Below are 15,962 nucleotides of genomic sequence, written 5' to 3'. Positions count from 1 at the left end.
AACCAGGATAAACATTTTAAAACTGTAACTTTAAGAAAATGCAAAACTGTAATTAGGTGTGGTTTCTCAAACGGCCATAAGATGGAGCCAGAAACCTGGTTTGTCTTAGTCTGAGTCTCAAAAGAGCATGTGAGTGTATCTCTGTTTCCTTCTGTTGGAAAGTATTGCCGTTGCTTCATTTCTTCTAATTGACTGATATTACTGGATTTAATGTAAGTCTGATACTGAACTGTTTTTGACACTGGAATTTGATATTTGGATTATCCCTGGATGAAAACTGACTGATTTTACCTGTGAATGATTTTGGACTGCCTATTTTGGACTTTGCTTAACATTTCTGGAAGTAAAAACCTACATTTACTGTACAGTGTATCTGTGTGTGTATTATTCAAACACTACTCTCTATATATCTCCCTGTATGTGCTCATTCTCCTAATGGGGAATTACCTCAACAAACCTAATGAGATATCTGTCTACAGGATTACAATTGGTTGTCCGCACTCCAAGTGTTATTCGAGATATTCTTGCCACGCCATCATCATATATCCTGACACAAGATTTAGTGGGTTCTTCTCCATCTTGGGCAAGAACTGTCCTACAGTGTTTAAGACAAAGTGTGATACGTAATCTCTGAATCTTCTTGTATTTATATTGCTTTGTCTTTTCATTCCTTTTTGAAAGCAGTGGGCTTATTGCTGTCCTTCGTTTAAGTAATGAAGGCTTAAGTAGAACAAAAGAAATTTTTTTTCCATTCAAATATGCCAATAGTGGATGTTTTGGATGTTCAAGAGTGGGTTGCATTTTAAATAAGATGCCCGGAGTACTGGAGAAATTCATTAATTGTAGAATGTACAAGCAATCCTTTAGATTATGATGAGGCTGTACATTGTGTTATGTAGACTTCCCAGATTAGATTTTAAAAATGGGATGAAGTTTGATCTGCTGCAGAGAATTGGTAAAAGCAAGCTTGGGTGGAAAATTGGGCTGAATGAGGCTGAGCGTTGCTGAGAAGAAAGATTCCCCAATATATCTCAGTGGTTAATGGCATTAATTCAGAATGCTGCTGACTCCTCCCCCTTCTTGTTTTCTCCTGCTCCTATGATTCAAACTGATCTCTTATACAGCGTTTGGAAAGAATTCCACATTTATGCTGTGCATGCTGGCCCTATCTCATTTGAAAGGAAATTTTTGAAAATTATCTAAAACGTGGTCTTCCTACATGATTTTCAAAACATGCATGCTGCAGAATTGCAAAAGGCACAAGAAGTGCCCTTCCGTAACTTGATGCATAATGCTCTTATGATGATGATCTTGCTCAGTGATAGGACTTCATGTATGTGAATTCCATTGGATTCGTTGGCATAGCCCATAAAAAGGAGAGGGTATTGTGGCTGGGAAAGATGACTACAGCGGGGTGGATGGGTCTATTTTTAATTTAAGAGCTTCTAACAAAATATTTCCATACTATAGCCTGCTGCTGGAATTTTCTTCCTGTTTTAATATGGCACCACAGTACTCTTAATGCATACAATTAATTGACCATTTACTGAGAGGCCTGGGTAGATGGAACCCAACTTTCGTTTTCTAAAAAGAGCCTTTTCCACGTGATTCTGGTTACTGAAAAGACATTTACACAAATCCATCTTATGTACCAATTGCCCACATTCCTGGATCAGGAGGCCCTACTCACAGTCACTCATGCCTTCCTCTATCTGGATTGCTGCAATACCTATATTAGGATAGCTGTGACCTTACCTGCCAATCAAAGGGCTTTAAAACATGGTTTTCTCTGAGCAGGATATTTTGTACTCATTTTGACTTTCTCATTATTTTGGGGTCTTTGAAGTTCTCCCTGTTGTAATATGTTCTAATAGTGCATTTTATAATAGTGCACGCTACCCTGAATTGCAAGCCAAGGGGTATATAAATCAATTTTATTTTCTGATTTATTTATTAAATGTATATGCTGCACATTTCATTGTCAGGTGACTCTACCCAAACAAACTAGTGAAAACCAGACTGATGCCCTTTAGATCAGACTAGTAATAGACTTTAATTCTCATCATCCCCAGTAAGTTCTGAGGAAAGGAAAAAAGAAGCCTTGCACTTTAAGGAATAGGCAAAGTTCTTTCCTTTGTAGATGGTCAGCATGTATGGTCAGCATGATAAAATCATGGTTGCAGATTCCATCGCTTTCTTGAAATCTTCAATGGCAGTCTTCATTAGTGCAAGCTGTTAGAGTGAGCGTGATGGTTTCTTTGCCAGCTCTGTATAGGAACAGCAATGATTACATCAGCTGGTTAGTATGTTGGACTAAGAGGCAGGGGTGGGGTCTGCATTACCTCCTTTTTTTACTACAATTAGAGCCCATTCTGCAGATTTTTCATTCCTTTTGATGATACCCAGATACATTCTTATTCCACCTTTGCTTTCTACAGATGGTGCAGGCTATTAGCTTTAGCTATTCCAAGATTTCACCCTCAGTCTGAGCAGCTGTTGTCATTTTTTTGCAGTGGTTCTTATACAGGGAAATACCATAGTTTCTTGGCCAAGTCAGTGGTGGCTGATAAGCAAGATAATGGATTCTGCAATGAAATTGTAATGTGCTCAATTTTGTCTGGAGGGAAATACACTATCACTTTTGCCAGAGTTGAGGTGCTTATCACATTAATTAATTAAAGCAAAAAGCCATCTATTAAATAAAGGTTCAACTGAAAAAAAAATGAACTTTAATTTGCCATTTGCCATTAATGTTCGACAGTGTGCATTACTCAGAACTTGTGAGTTTGCATGAGACTCCCCCCAATTCATGTCTATCCCCCTTAAAAATCTGAAATTGTACTGGCCAAATTTGGCATCAAAATTTGTGAAAATGTAAGGATAAAAATGAAGCAGGTGGCAGAAACCTTCCATCTTCTCCCTTTAACCCTCCAACATGAGAAGCAGTGCAAAATTGTGCCCAGAGTTCAGTTTTGTTGTCAGTAACCACCCGTGGGGCAGAGGGACTTAAAAAAAGGGGGGGGGGACACAGCAGCTTGTCTTCCTTCCTCTTTGCCATTCCCACCTTTAAAATCACCTTTCCCCCCATGGGAAAAAAATAGGTTAGATTAGTCATTCCTCATGGCCTTCTGCAGCCCTCTGAAAAATGAGCAGACATCACCACTCAGATGTTGGCCTGATGCCTTACAAGGCTTTTTAAAAAAAAAACAAAATAAAACACATTCTCTCTCTTAAATTGGGGGAGAAAAGGCTCAAATTCCAACCACTCTGGAGGACACAAGGATGCTGGTTTGTGCATAGAATGGTCACTTAGATCGGGGTCTCCAACCTTGGCCACTTTAAGCCTGGAGGACTTCAACTTTGCTGGCTGGGGAATTCTGGGAGTTGAAGTCCTCCAGGCATAAAGTGGCCAAGGTTGGAGACCCCTGACTTAGATGCTAAACCTGTTGGTTGTCTGGTGGGTTGCCTTATAACCCACTGGATGCCTAGCCAGGTTGCCACGTCTGGAGTTGCAGACTGACACATCTGGGAGAAGCTTGGTTGGGGGTTTGGCTGGTCTTGAGGACGGGCTTCTGTGCCAAAGGAGAGACAAGCCTTTCTAAGCACTTCAAGCCAATCCAGAAAAGAACCTTTCCTTCCCCCGCCCCCCCACTTTCTATATTGCAGATGTTCAGTTGCTTTCTTGCCAAGGATTTTTTAAAAAAAATCTGCAGCAGTAATAAAGAGAGGAGTATATGATGTATACATCTGTGAATAGCATAGGAGAGCTAAGGAAGAAGGGTGGAAATCCTTTGAGTAATGCTTTGGAATGATTTATGGTTTCTGCTGCATTTTAAACAAAGCAATATTTCTATTTATTGTTTGAAGCAGAGCGGAATTTCGTGGAGCAGTGTTGTAGGTTGGGTGGTTGTTGTTGTTTTTTGGGGGAGGTGTCTTCAATGGCCAGCCTCAACTGCATATTATGTCTTAGGATTTAGGACAATACTGCAGAAAGCAGTGTTGAACCAGGACCAGGAAGATAGCGGGACACTATCATGCCACAGGGTAATTGTGAAAATTCTTTCTCTCTCTCTTTCTCCCCCCTCCCCTTCTCATGTGTGTGTGTGTGTGTGTGTGTGTACTAACTCTACACCCACGCTTCACTACGAAACTATGCGATCGGGCTTAGTTTGGGGGGAGGAAAATAAGGGGAAAGAATAGTGCCTCTGCCTCCCAGCATCCATCAGTATTCATCTGGCTAACATCCTGTCAGTGTGTGAGAGAGTTGAGGGCTGTTTGGAAACTGAAACATGGAAACTGAAACAGTATTTGCTGTGTGAGCAAGAAGGAGACAGCAAGGAGCCTGGGTGTGGCTTAGCTCAACTGTTCTGTACCAAAGCTGCTTGCTGCTGTGAAACTAAACCTGAAACCGAAACTCCTCTCCTCTGCTTCTGTTTAGCATTTGAAACAGAATTCTTTTCAGATGGGGAGGGGGAGTAGAACTCCTTAGCATCAGAGCGTGTTAATAATAATATACGAAATACTCATGCTGTGATGGTCATTTCGAAAAATCCTTTCTTAGTGAGCATCTAGAAGCCTAGAGGAACATACGTGCCAGATTTCAAGTTTGTAGGCTTTATGGTTCTGGAGATTTGTGATGATGCATGAGTGGTATTTCACACACAGACACACACACACACACACACACACACTTGTGTGTATGTATTTGTGTGTGTGTGTATGTGTATTTGTTTGTGTGTGTGTGTATATGCATGCAGGTGCATGCCATAGGAGGAGGAGGGAGGAACTTAGATACTATCATTCTCTATAATTTTCAAAACTACCACAGCACCTTTTTTATAAAGTCCACCAGAATGAAATGGAATTGCATCATTCTCGCTCCCTGGTAGTTTATTCCCTGGCTCTACGAGGCTGACTCAGAAATGTCACAACAGAATATACAATCCATCAATTTAGCAGAGCCAAGCAGCCCAGAAGTGATGGGATTTGTAGTCTGATATAATTGGAGAGAGCTGGGCTGGAAAAAAATGTGGTCAGCCCTTGGATAGAGTCCGAGAACATGTTTATGCTGTGTCACCTTTTCAAACTCTGAGCATCAGTTTAGGATGGCTACTTTTAAAGAGATGCTTGTAAGCAACAGCAAAGCTTTTCTCCCTTCTCCTGTCTTTGGAATTGTTTCCAAGTGTTTATTAAGGGGGTATTTCTCTCTGTGTTATGATCTGGAATCCACTACAAAGAACATTCTCTGCTAGTACTAAAGATCAGCTGGCTAGAATTACATGTCTAGGTTCAGTTCTTTAATTTAAAAGTCTTGGTTTCTCTCTTGCACTTTCATTGGTATGTTTACTGAATTTTTATATGCATACATATTTTTGGGAAGCCAACATATTTTGTGGAATATCAAATCCTTTACATTCCTGGATAAAAGCTCAGTTTTGCAATCTGTATGTTTTCCTAACCTTACTAACTGATTTCATTTTGATCATCTAGACCAGGGGTCTCCAACCTTGGCAACTTTTAAGAGTTGTGGACTTTAACTGGGAGTTGAAGTCCACAAGTCTTAAAGTTGCCAAGGTTGGAGACCCCTGATCTAGACCAGAGGTAGGGAACTATGGCCCCTTTATGACCTGTGGACCTTAACTCTCAGAATTCCCAAACTACCATAGCGTGATTGTCTCAGGACTTCTGAGAGTTGAAGCCCACAAATCATAAAAGGGGCATAGTCCCCCTACTCCTGGTCTAGACCACTGTTTCTCAACCTTAGCAACTCTAAGATGTATAGAGCTTCAAGTCAGAGGTAGTATTCAGCAGGTTCTGACCAGTTCTGGACAACTGGTAACAGAAATTTTGAGTAGTTCGGAGAACCGGCAAATACCACCTCTGACTGGCCCTGCCCCCACCTATTCTCCACCTCTCTAGTCCCAGCTGATTGGCTAGGTCTTCTTTTGTTGCCCTGCACAGGAGAACGGAGCTGGAAAGCAGGTTAGTGGGGTGGGGAGGAATGGGGATTTTGCAGTAACCTTCCCCCAGGAGTGGGGAGGGAATGGAGATTTTACAGTATCCTTCCCCTGCCACGCCCACCAAGCCACACCCACCAAGCCATGCCACTCCACACCCACCAAGCCACACCCACAGAACTGGTAGTAAAAAAAAATCGAATCCCATCCCTGCTTCAAGTCCCAGATTGGTTGGTTGGGGAAATCCAGGAGTTGAAGTCCACATATCTTTGAGTTGCCAAGTTTGGAAAACAATAATCCAGTCCCCTGTTAATGTGGATTCAGTTCCATATTTGGCTGAAGATTGCTCTGGTCACCCAGGGTTCTGGAGGAAAGTCAGGGAGCACAACCTTGTTGATATTCCTAGATATTTTAGGGACATTTGTTCCCATTGCCTTCGAGCACTTGAATGTTAGAGACAGGAAGTCCTACTTTGCAGTGCTTCTATTATTTATTTGGTTGCTGTCAGAAGGTGACACTGAGAGATATGCACACGAAATCTTGGGAACTGGGAGTGATTCCATTTTTCTCTTCCGTATTATTTAATGGTTATGAAGCCACAGGAATATTCATTCACAGGTTTGTCATTTAGCACTTCTAGTTGACACTTAGCTGTACTACTTTTCTGCAAGCTGTAGATTTCTTTCTTTCTTTTTTTTTTTAGAATCTCCGCTTATCTCTAGATGTTCATGGACTGGATTTGGGAGAACAATGTAAAAATAACAAGATGGAATTGTTTCTGATGCTGAGGATGGAAATCCATGTTGACGTGATATGGTTGTGCTGGATGTAGCTGCTTTTCTACTTAAGAAACGGCTTTGCAATTTAGGTGTTTTTTGAATGGAGAACTAATACAGATAGTCCTTTGGTTATTTCTAGTCACTTAACCACTGTTCAAAGTTACGATGGTGCTGAATAGAATAGTGTTGATGACTGGTCCTTGGTTTTCTGGCCATTGCACTGTCCCTGTGGTCATGTGATTCCATGGTAAGAGTTTGGCACCCAGCTCATAACTATGATGTTGCAGCCAGCCAAGATCACAATTTCTGAGGTTCCCTGCCAGCTTCTCATAAGCAAAGTTAGTGAGAAAACTGGCAGAAAGCCTGAAGTTGTAATCAGATGAGTCCCACATAGTCCTCACTTAATGACAACTGGAACTGCTGTCACTAAGCAGCATAGTCATGTGAGGTCACACTTTATGCTCAGCAACTATAATTTCGGTCCCAACTGCTATTGTTTGCCAATAGCAAACAACAATTTGTCCTGGATAATCAGATAAGAAAAGTAACAAGTGGCTATTACCAGCTCAAACGATTAAATAAAATTTGTTTAGATTTATGTTTAATTCATACGTTGTTAAGACTTTTTTATTGTTTTCTTTTACTACTGTATTTCCCTGATTGGAAAATAAGGCCTAGCATAATTTTTCAGGATGCTTATAACATAACCCCTACCCCCAAAATAAGCTCCAGTTAAGATTGTCAGCCAGATGGACGCATTTAGTACTGTATGGGGGACCTAACCAGAAAATAAGCCCAAATGCATCTTTTGGAGCAAAAATTAAGCAAGCTACTTCTGCTGACTGCTGGCTGCCTGCAATTTGGCAGATCGAATCCCACCAATTTCAAGGTTGACTCAGCCTTCCATCCTTCCGAGGTTGGTAAATGAGGACCCAGATTGTTGGGGACAATATGTTGACTCTGTAAACCACTTGGAGAGGGCTGTAAAGCACTATAAAGTGGTATGTAAGCCTAAATGTGATTGCTATATACTGCCTAGGGTCATGTTTGTGAGAGAGGCAGCTTTATAAATTTGAGAAATTAATAATTTAGCTGCACTCCTGCCTTGAAATCAAATTTGAAAGATCACAGACTGAACAGGCATATATCACTGGGCAGATCCTAGCTATTTGCTGTTTGCCCAGCTATATCTATGATTACTAAATGTGGACGGAAAGCATATAGGTAAATTTTCTATATATAGTACATGACCATTGATTTCCCTGTACTTGATTTACAGTCACGTGAGAAAGAGTCATTTCTTCTTTTGTCTTGTGGAGGACATACTACCTTAATAGTGTTTCAAGCTAAAAGGAAAAAAATAAAGTTCAAAATCAGAATCAGTGATTTCCCTGGTGAATGCTCCAGCCCCAGGATTTTCTGGCAGCCACACATCCACACACTAACTAAGCTAACTAACATCAGGTCTGCCAGATGTTGTTACCTGTTGAGGCAGGAGGAGGGAAAAAGCCACTCACGGCACACACCTTTTGTCAGGAACATGGCCTTGCCTTGGGTTCCAGAAAAATGGTTCAGTTACCAGCAGCATCCTGGCATTTTTCATGATGTAAATTTTGTTTGCCCTGGCATGATTCACATGCCCATATTTCCTTCCAGTGCAATGCTTCTGGTGGTATGCTGCTTTTGGGGTGGGGGGAGTTGTCCTTTTGGTAGTTGCCAAAGGTTTGCTCTTTCTGACCAGCTGAAGTTCAGTGTTGATGCATTTCCTGTCCATACACATATAGTTGTGTTCCCCAAAATTAGCATTTCTCCCATGCTTTGGCTAAGTTGCATTGAAATGGTGCAGATTTGTAAATTAGGGAGGTGTTTGTGTTGTGTGTGTGTGTAAATAGCAACCTGCCAAAGGGTTTTTTTCAAAAGGCAACTGGAATATGTTTTTTTCCTTGACGACGTTTCGTTGCTCATCCAGGAAGCACCCTCAGTTCGGAGGATGCTTCTTGAATGAGAACTGTAAGAGTCTTCAAGGAAAAAATAGTTGCATTTTGAAAAAAACACTTTTAGGACAACTATAACCTGAATAACTGAGAATCTCCATAGACAAATAGCAATCTCATTTACTACCGGTTTATGTTCTGGATAAAGTTTAAAAATTTTAATTGAGGGCTTCTGATGGAAGAGTGCCTAATTATTTAAGATCTTTTCATCTGCTAACAATCTTTGCTTAAGTTTTCCAATCACTTTCTGACAATGTCTGAGCCTGTTTTTAGAAGCAGAAAACATTCAATCTTTTAAGGTTGGGCAAATACGTTTCTTGTATTGCTTACAATTCACCATCATAACTGAAGAGTAGATTCCAAGCACCATGTTAAACAATTTCCAGAAACTTTTCTTTTAAATTGTCCTTGTATTGGCTGAACCAGTGAGTGTGGAACTATTTACTAGGCAGCGTTCCAGGATTGATAAAGGTCTGAGTTCATTAGTCTACCTTTGCAAGACTGTTTGCCAAGCTGTTGGCTGACTGTGACTGAAATAAATTCCCATTAATGTAATAAAAGAGGTTTTTGCTGGGACTAAGAATTGACTTAGTGCTTTTTGGGGAGGACTAGGACAGAACAGCTGGGGAGAGTTATAATAACCAGCTGAGATATAAATACAATATAAAGATACAATATAAAGATACAATATAAAGCTATTGTTTAAACCACAGGTGTCAAACATGTGGCATCACGTTGCTGTCACATGACGTTTTGTGACGTTTTCCCATTTGCAGAACTGGGGTGGGCGTGGCCTGGGTATGATGCAACCGGCCCACGGGCTGCCAGTTTGACACCCCTGGTTTAAACCAAGTGTTTCCTGTGCTTGGGGTTTTTTGTGTCTCTTGGCTGCTACTACTGCTTAATTTGCAATCATTGTCTTCCTTTCTGCACTTCGAAACTGCAAAGTAAAAAGCTAAATTGATCATACTGCAAAGAATACCAGTCATTAGGTAGCCATTTAGACGCTGCTACAGCGATCAATATGCATGATGTCATGTTTGGTGGTTTGTGTTTCAAGTGGTTTGTATAATTGTAATAATGGGTGTCATGAAATAGATTAAGCCAAGTAGTGGTTTGACATCTTTTGTCTCTTCCCAGATAAATCCATAGATTAAAATTCTAATCCTCCCTGTGGTTGAAGAAAAAAATTGCTGCACATACATATGTTTGCTTTGCTTTTCTTCATTTCCTAAAACCAACAGCTCTCATTACACCATCCGCAAGAATATTTGTTCATCTGGGAAACTTTGGGTCTGCCCCTTCTGATTCTATACAATGCAGGTCAAGTCTTTTTTTGTTGTGACAATAGAGGAAATGGATATTTTGACCTATGTGTGTGTTTCCTAAGGGGAAGCCCCCACTTTCTGCACGCAGAACTTAGTAATATTTTGTGTATGCTTCCCTGACACAGGAAGTGCTGAAAATAGAGAAAAGGATGAGATGGAATGAGTTTGGGCTTATGTTTTCCCTGATGGGAACCCAGGGTTGCTCCTGGTTTTCCTGTTAGCGTTTTGTCTTCTGGACATCCGTCCTGTTCATTGATGCTTATTGTTGTCTCGTTTGTCACTTTTTAAAAAGTTTCATTATTTGTTAATCTTGAGGTTGAAAACAAATCTGTTTCTGTAGGATTCAAGTGATGATGCAATGAAATGGCTTAACATTTCATCGCAGTTGTAACTGAACAATTGCTAAACAAAATGGTGGCTAAGCAAGGACTACCTGTATTTCATGCACTTTTGAATTTTTCTAACAGTTATCTGATTTTTTTTTTCATTTTTACCCCTGAAAAGCACCATACATTTTTAGTGAACATGAAATGGCAAAATTGACTGCTGTAATTAAATAGAAGAATTTATCTAGTTTTGTTTCTGCTTGGAACTGCTTCTGGACTTTGTGCCTGAAATTGAAGAACTGAAGCTTTGGTTTTAGGTTCTGATGACTGGATTGACTTTGTTATAGAAATAGTTTGAAATAGAAATGTAAAGCAAAAGGTTGAGGTTGTAGTTGGTATATTTTACTGCACTGAAAAAGTCAGAACTCAACATTTTTTTCTTTCTTTTTCTTTGCACTGTTTTATCTTTCCTGACTTTTGTTTCTAATTGCATTTATTTCATGACATACTTTAATAAAGTATTAAATGGAGCTAATCCTTTTGACTGAAATACTCCTTGATATTCTTCTGCCATCTGTGTTTTTTATAGTTCAATTACAGTTTTATAAGAATTGATTAAAACTATTTACACTACTAACCTACCTATAATATGGGTTGCAGTTATGGGGGAAGAGAGAATTTAGAATTTGCCCTTTCAGATCCACAACATGTCCTTAATGCTTTTTCTGTAGCACTTAATTGTCTTGACTTCTGAGACATTATACACACTCATCTTCCAGAGTATTTTATAATTTTGAGTAATTTTTAGTAGTTATGGAAAACACACATGGACGAGCATACATAGTGATTGCTATGTTCATTGCAAATTGAAAAAGAGGATGCAGGTCAAATGATGGGGGATTTTAGATTGCTCAGATGAACTACCCATACTTTCCACTGGAAAAGACTCCGGGATGTGGAGTTATCAGAAGCCACAGTCATTGTGGATCTGGACAGGATCTGAAAGCAAAGCAGAGTTAGGCATAGGCGATCACCACAAAATAGCAGAAGAGTAGGAAGATCGTAAAAGAGAAATACAAAGAACTTCTTTGCAGTTGCCAAGAAAACAACATGGATAACTCAAAGGAGACTTTAACTTTTAATTGTGAACTATATGTTATACATGTGTTATTTTTCACTTGAAACTCCTGTTTCACATTGCCTATATATTGTTGTTTTTAAATGCTGCTATCAGCCTTCTCCAGATGGGTATCCACTTGTTTTATGCTACAGCTCCACAAGTCCTGTTGACTTAATTGTCAGTTTAAGTGGACTATTAATGGTTGATAAGGAGTGTATTATTCCTGTTCAGCACTACTTTGGATTCATACCAATGGAAAACAAAATGCGTTCCTTTCTGGACCATCAAGTATCATCTGATTTCTATGAAAACTGATGCAATATTGTGCATAGTTTCACTGCACTTAGAAGATCTTTGAATTTCCTGCCTGTTTAATTATGCCACTTGCAGGAGATCTTTAATTTGCAAGGCCAAAAGTCGTCTTTGGTGAGATGGGCAGCTACATAAATTTGATTAATAAATCATAAAAAAAGTTTCCTTTATTTATTTTTGAGAGCAATAACTGAGATAGATGCCAGTTTTATTTTTTAAAATAAGTTTGGGCAATTTCATAGAATCCTGATTTCAATATGATTTTTCTTTTAGGTAAATATATATTTTTAAAGATTGTGTATCTTTATTCTGGTATGCTATATGTTTTCTTATAACAAAATGCAGGGAACATCTCAACATCTCTCTGCTCAGTGAAGCTGAAATGGTTTGAATAAAGTTTTGCTTTGGAGCATAAATTAGACAGTTGCTTCTCAATCAGAAATGCATAGCAAGCAACTGAAAAAGGAGATCCCGGGTTGCACATTTTCTTGGCCACACTTGCCGAAAAATTATACTATTTTGTTTTGTTTTTAAACATACAGTACTTGAATATTTTTTCTTAGTTTAAAAAAAAAAACTTGAGCTGGTGGGAAAATAAAGCTGTCTTCAAAGAATCTCAGCTTTGTTGCCTGAACACTTCACATACCCTTCCCCTATACTTGGTGTTTTCCTGATATATTGTAATGCAGTTCTCATCAAAAACCATGTTTACTGGAGGTGATGGGCTTGAAGTTCAATCCCATATTGGAAAGGTAGAGAAAAATAATGTAATAACCTAATATGAAGCCAGGAGTATACCAAAAGCTTCCTCAGGAAGCATCCAAAGTAATTTTTCCCTTTGAAAGAAAAGTAATCCATCCAAGATTTGGTTCCTCAGGATAAGAAAAAATTGAAATTAGAAAAGCAGTCAAAGAGCAGCTGCTGGTGAAAGGTGATTACAGCTTATTTCAAGGCCATTTCCTGCATGCCAGCGATAGGACAGTAAACAAACGCCTCTTCAGAAGGACGAAAAACAAAGCAGGAGCTGATGTGTGGAAGGAAAGGGTCAACACAGGGTCTTCTTCTGCCTGGCAAGAGGAAGCGCTTGATCACGGGGCCCTGGGAATCCAGAGCAGGCGTGCCTATGAGGGGCTGTGCTCAGCCACTTGCCGTTCTGAAGTTTTCTTTTCTTTTTTTTTTAGTGTCCTTCCCACCATCTATCTAAGAGCTTCTTTGCTACTTTTTTTATTCCTTCGGATAGCGATAGCACTTAGACTTATATAATATCTTCACAGCACTTTACAGCCCTCTCTAAGGGGTTTACAGAGTCAGCATATTGCCCCCAAACAATCTGGGTTCTCATTTTGCCCACCTCGGAAGGATGGAAAGCTGAGTCAACCTGGGGCCAATGAGAATCAATCAATCAAAGAACAGTCAGCAGTCAGCAGAATTAGCTTACAGTACTGCATTCTAATCACTGTGCTGCCATGGTCTTCACCGTGGATGGTTGCGCTTTGTGACCCTACTTTTTGTCAAGGTGGGATTCACATTCCTAAGGCTATTGTGCTGTTTAGGGGACCCAGCTGTGATTTGACCTCTTACTCTCTTGTCTGTTGAAATCCCATGGAGGCTAACCACAGGACCATCCAAAGGTGGTAGTAATAGCAATAGCATTTAGACTTATATACCATTTCACAGTGCTTTACAGCTCTCTCTAAGTGGCTGAAAGAGTCAGCATATTGGTTCCTCATTTTACTGATGGATGGAAGGCTGAGTCAACCTTGAACCAGTAGTGAAATGCTACCGGTTCGGCTGAACTGGCAGCTCCGTCGATCAGCTGAGAGGAAAAAGAAGAAAAAAGCACAGGATTGGCCCTTCCACCCACCCCTGGGTTTTTCCTCTTCTTTATCCTCTCCGCTGTTTGGTGCAGCAGAGCTTCAGCGGGTGTTCAGAAAGCTGGGTGTGCCTATTAGGCGCATGCGGGAAGTGCTCAGTCACCAAACCGTTAGGGAAATTGTAGAATGTGGGTTCACTGCCTTGAACCAGTGTGAATCGAACTATTGGCAGTGGGCAGTAAATAAACCTGCAGTACTGCATTCTGACCACTGCGCCATCACGGCTCTTTGCTTCCTCTCTTCTCTTTCTCAGAGTTCCCATCATGATACCATCTGTTTTTGCCTTTGTAAATTGTTTTCCTTCCAAACCTCTGAGGGAGAGTTTACTTGGTCCTGAGTTTTATCTCAGGGCTGTGGTCAGAACATATGAAGAAGCTGTAAAAGCTAAGCAGACATTCTGAAATAGTAGCAGGCACAATGCTAAAAAGTATTTAAAAATAGTAAACTTGCATGGAACAAATCCCTTCATGTATTATGATTTTGAAGAGACCAAGCAAGCAAGAAAAGGGAATTTGAAACAGTTAGGTCTCTTATGAGTCTTTCATGAATGTTCTTCATTATATATTTCTATGGAGTCCTCTTGGTCATTTGGCACAGGGGGAGGGGGGGTCCATCTCATTGCCAGATTTTATTGTTCTCTGGGTTTTAGAGTGCAGGGTAGCAAGGACAATTGGGACTGGGCTGGGGTGGCTGTGGCTTCCCGACTTTATGGAAAACAGCCCCAGAGCCATGTCGTTCTGGGATTACACATAGGTCTGTGATGGCAAACCTATGGCACGCGTGCGATGTGAGGTATCATGGGAAATAGACCCTCAAGAAAGTTCACACCTTATCCCCACTCCTCCTCCCTTTCAGATCTTGGACTCCCGAGAGGAGACTCCTATTTCTTTTTGTGTCCAAACATGCCTGAAGAAGTACTTGGTGCACTCTTTTATTTCCTGCCTGTCTTTCAGATTGGTAAGATTGGTTCTGCAAGATCTCATGGTCTCCCGAGACTTCAGGGTCATTCCCTCCCCTCCAAAAGGATTGTGTAAGAGACAATGGACTTTTTTCTTACCATGGAAAAGTCCCTCCCTCTCTTTATCTCCCCCACCCCCAGTTTTTGGCTTATGGGCTTTACATAATGCCCTCTTAAGAAGCAGTGAAAGGGGAGAGGCCGAGAGCTGCTTTGGGCAGTGTGGGCAGCAGGAACCTTTCCCCCTTCGTTTGCAGTGAATGTGGAGCAGAAGCCCTTTCCACTGTGGCTGTAGAAGTTACTTTAGCAAGAACAAGGGAACTGTGACCTCAGCAAGCCCCAATTATTCCTTAGAAAATCTTTAGAGACCCTATTCATCCTTGGCCTTTGCGGCAACACAGATTGCCTGCTGTTGTCCTGAGAATGAGCTGAGCTCATTAAGAGCCAAACAATGTCACAAAATGCTTCAGGCTTTCTGATTAATGTCCACCCCTGTCATCATCATAAAACCTCTCCACTGTCTCTTGTGCTTCAAGAGATTGCTTTAACGAAACGCTGTATGTTTTGATAATCTCAAAATCAGAGGTTTGCTGATTTCTACCGGTTTGATAACTCATTTTTAACGCTTTTGTTTACTTGCTTGTTTGCTTTTTTTTGTAAAATGAAAGAAAAAAGAAAAGCAAATGTAACTAAACAAAATAGCACGTGGATCAAATATGGTATATTTCAATTACTATACATAGCCATATAGTATAGATTACTGCTCTTCTTTTTAATATTTGTGGAAGATATGGCATGGAATGGATAAATACATGCAGAGAAGTGAATGAAAGGGCTTACCATCCAAGGAAATTCCCTTGGCAAAGAAACCAATTTCTGGAGCAGCCAAGGATTGATTCCACCACGATAGTGGTAAGATAAGATCAATAAAATAGAGCTGGTTCTTCTGGATTTGCTTTTTATATGAACTATCTTGCAAAGCTGACATCAGTATTGTGAGTTTGAAATCTTTACTAATCCAGTGTTTTCTTGAGATAAGGAGGGCTTAAATGAGAAGACAATAGTTTTATGTTATAGCATCAATGCTAGAATATATATTAGAGTATATCCTATCTTGCTGGCCTTCCATAAGAAAGTTAAGATAAAATTATTCCTGAACAACTTTTGTAACAATCATCTCACTGTTACATTATTTAATCTGAATTGTGTTTTGTTGTTGAACTGTTTGTTTTTTCATTCATTCATTCAATTTCTATAGCCACCCATTTCAACTAATGACTCTGGCCATCTCTGTGGTGCTTCCATTTAACATGAATT

General features: G+C 40.1%; 1 protein-coding gene across 2 annotated transcripts in view; it reads left to right on the top strand.

The window, feature by feature from the left end:
* DENND2A (DENN domain containing 2A) overlaps positions 1-15,962 on the top strand; it is a 72,500-nt gene that overhangs the window by 7,421 nt on the left and 49,117 nt on the right. The window lies entirely within an intron of this gene.

This window comes from Pseudonaja textilis, chromosome 5 (assembly GCF_049901715.1).
Source record: "Pseudonaja textilis isolate UNSWEBS1 chromosome 5, rPseTex1.2, whole genome shotgun sequence".
Lineage (NCBI taxonomy): Eukaryota > Metazoa > Chordata > Lepidosauria > Squamata > Elapidae > Pseudonaja > Pseudonaja textilis.
Note: the sequence above shows the minus strand (reverse complement) of the source record. Positions and strands in the feature narration are given on the sequence as shown.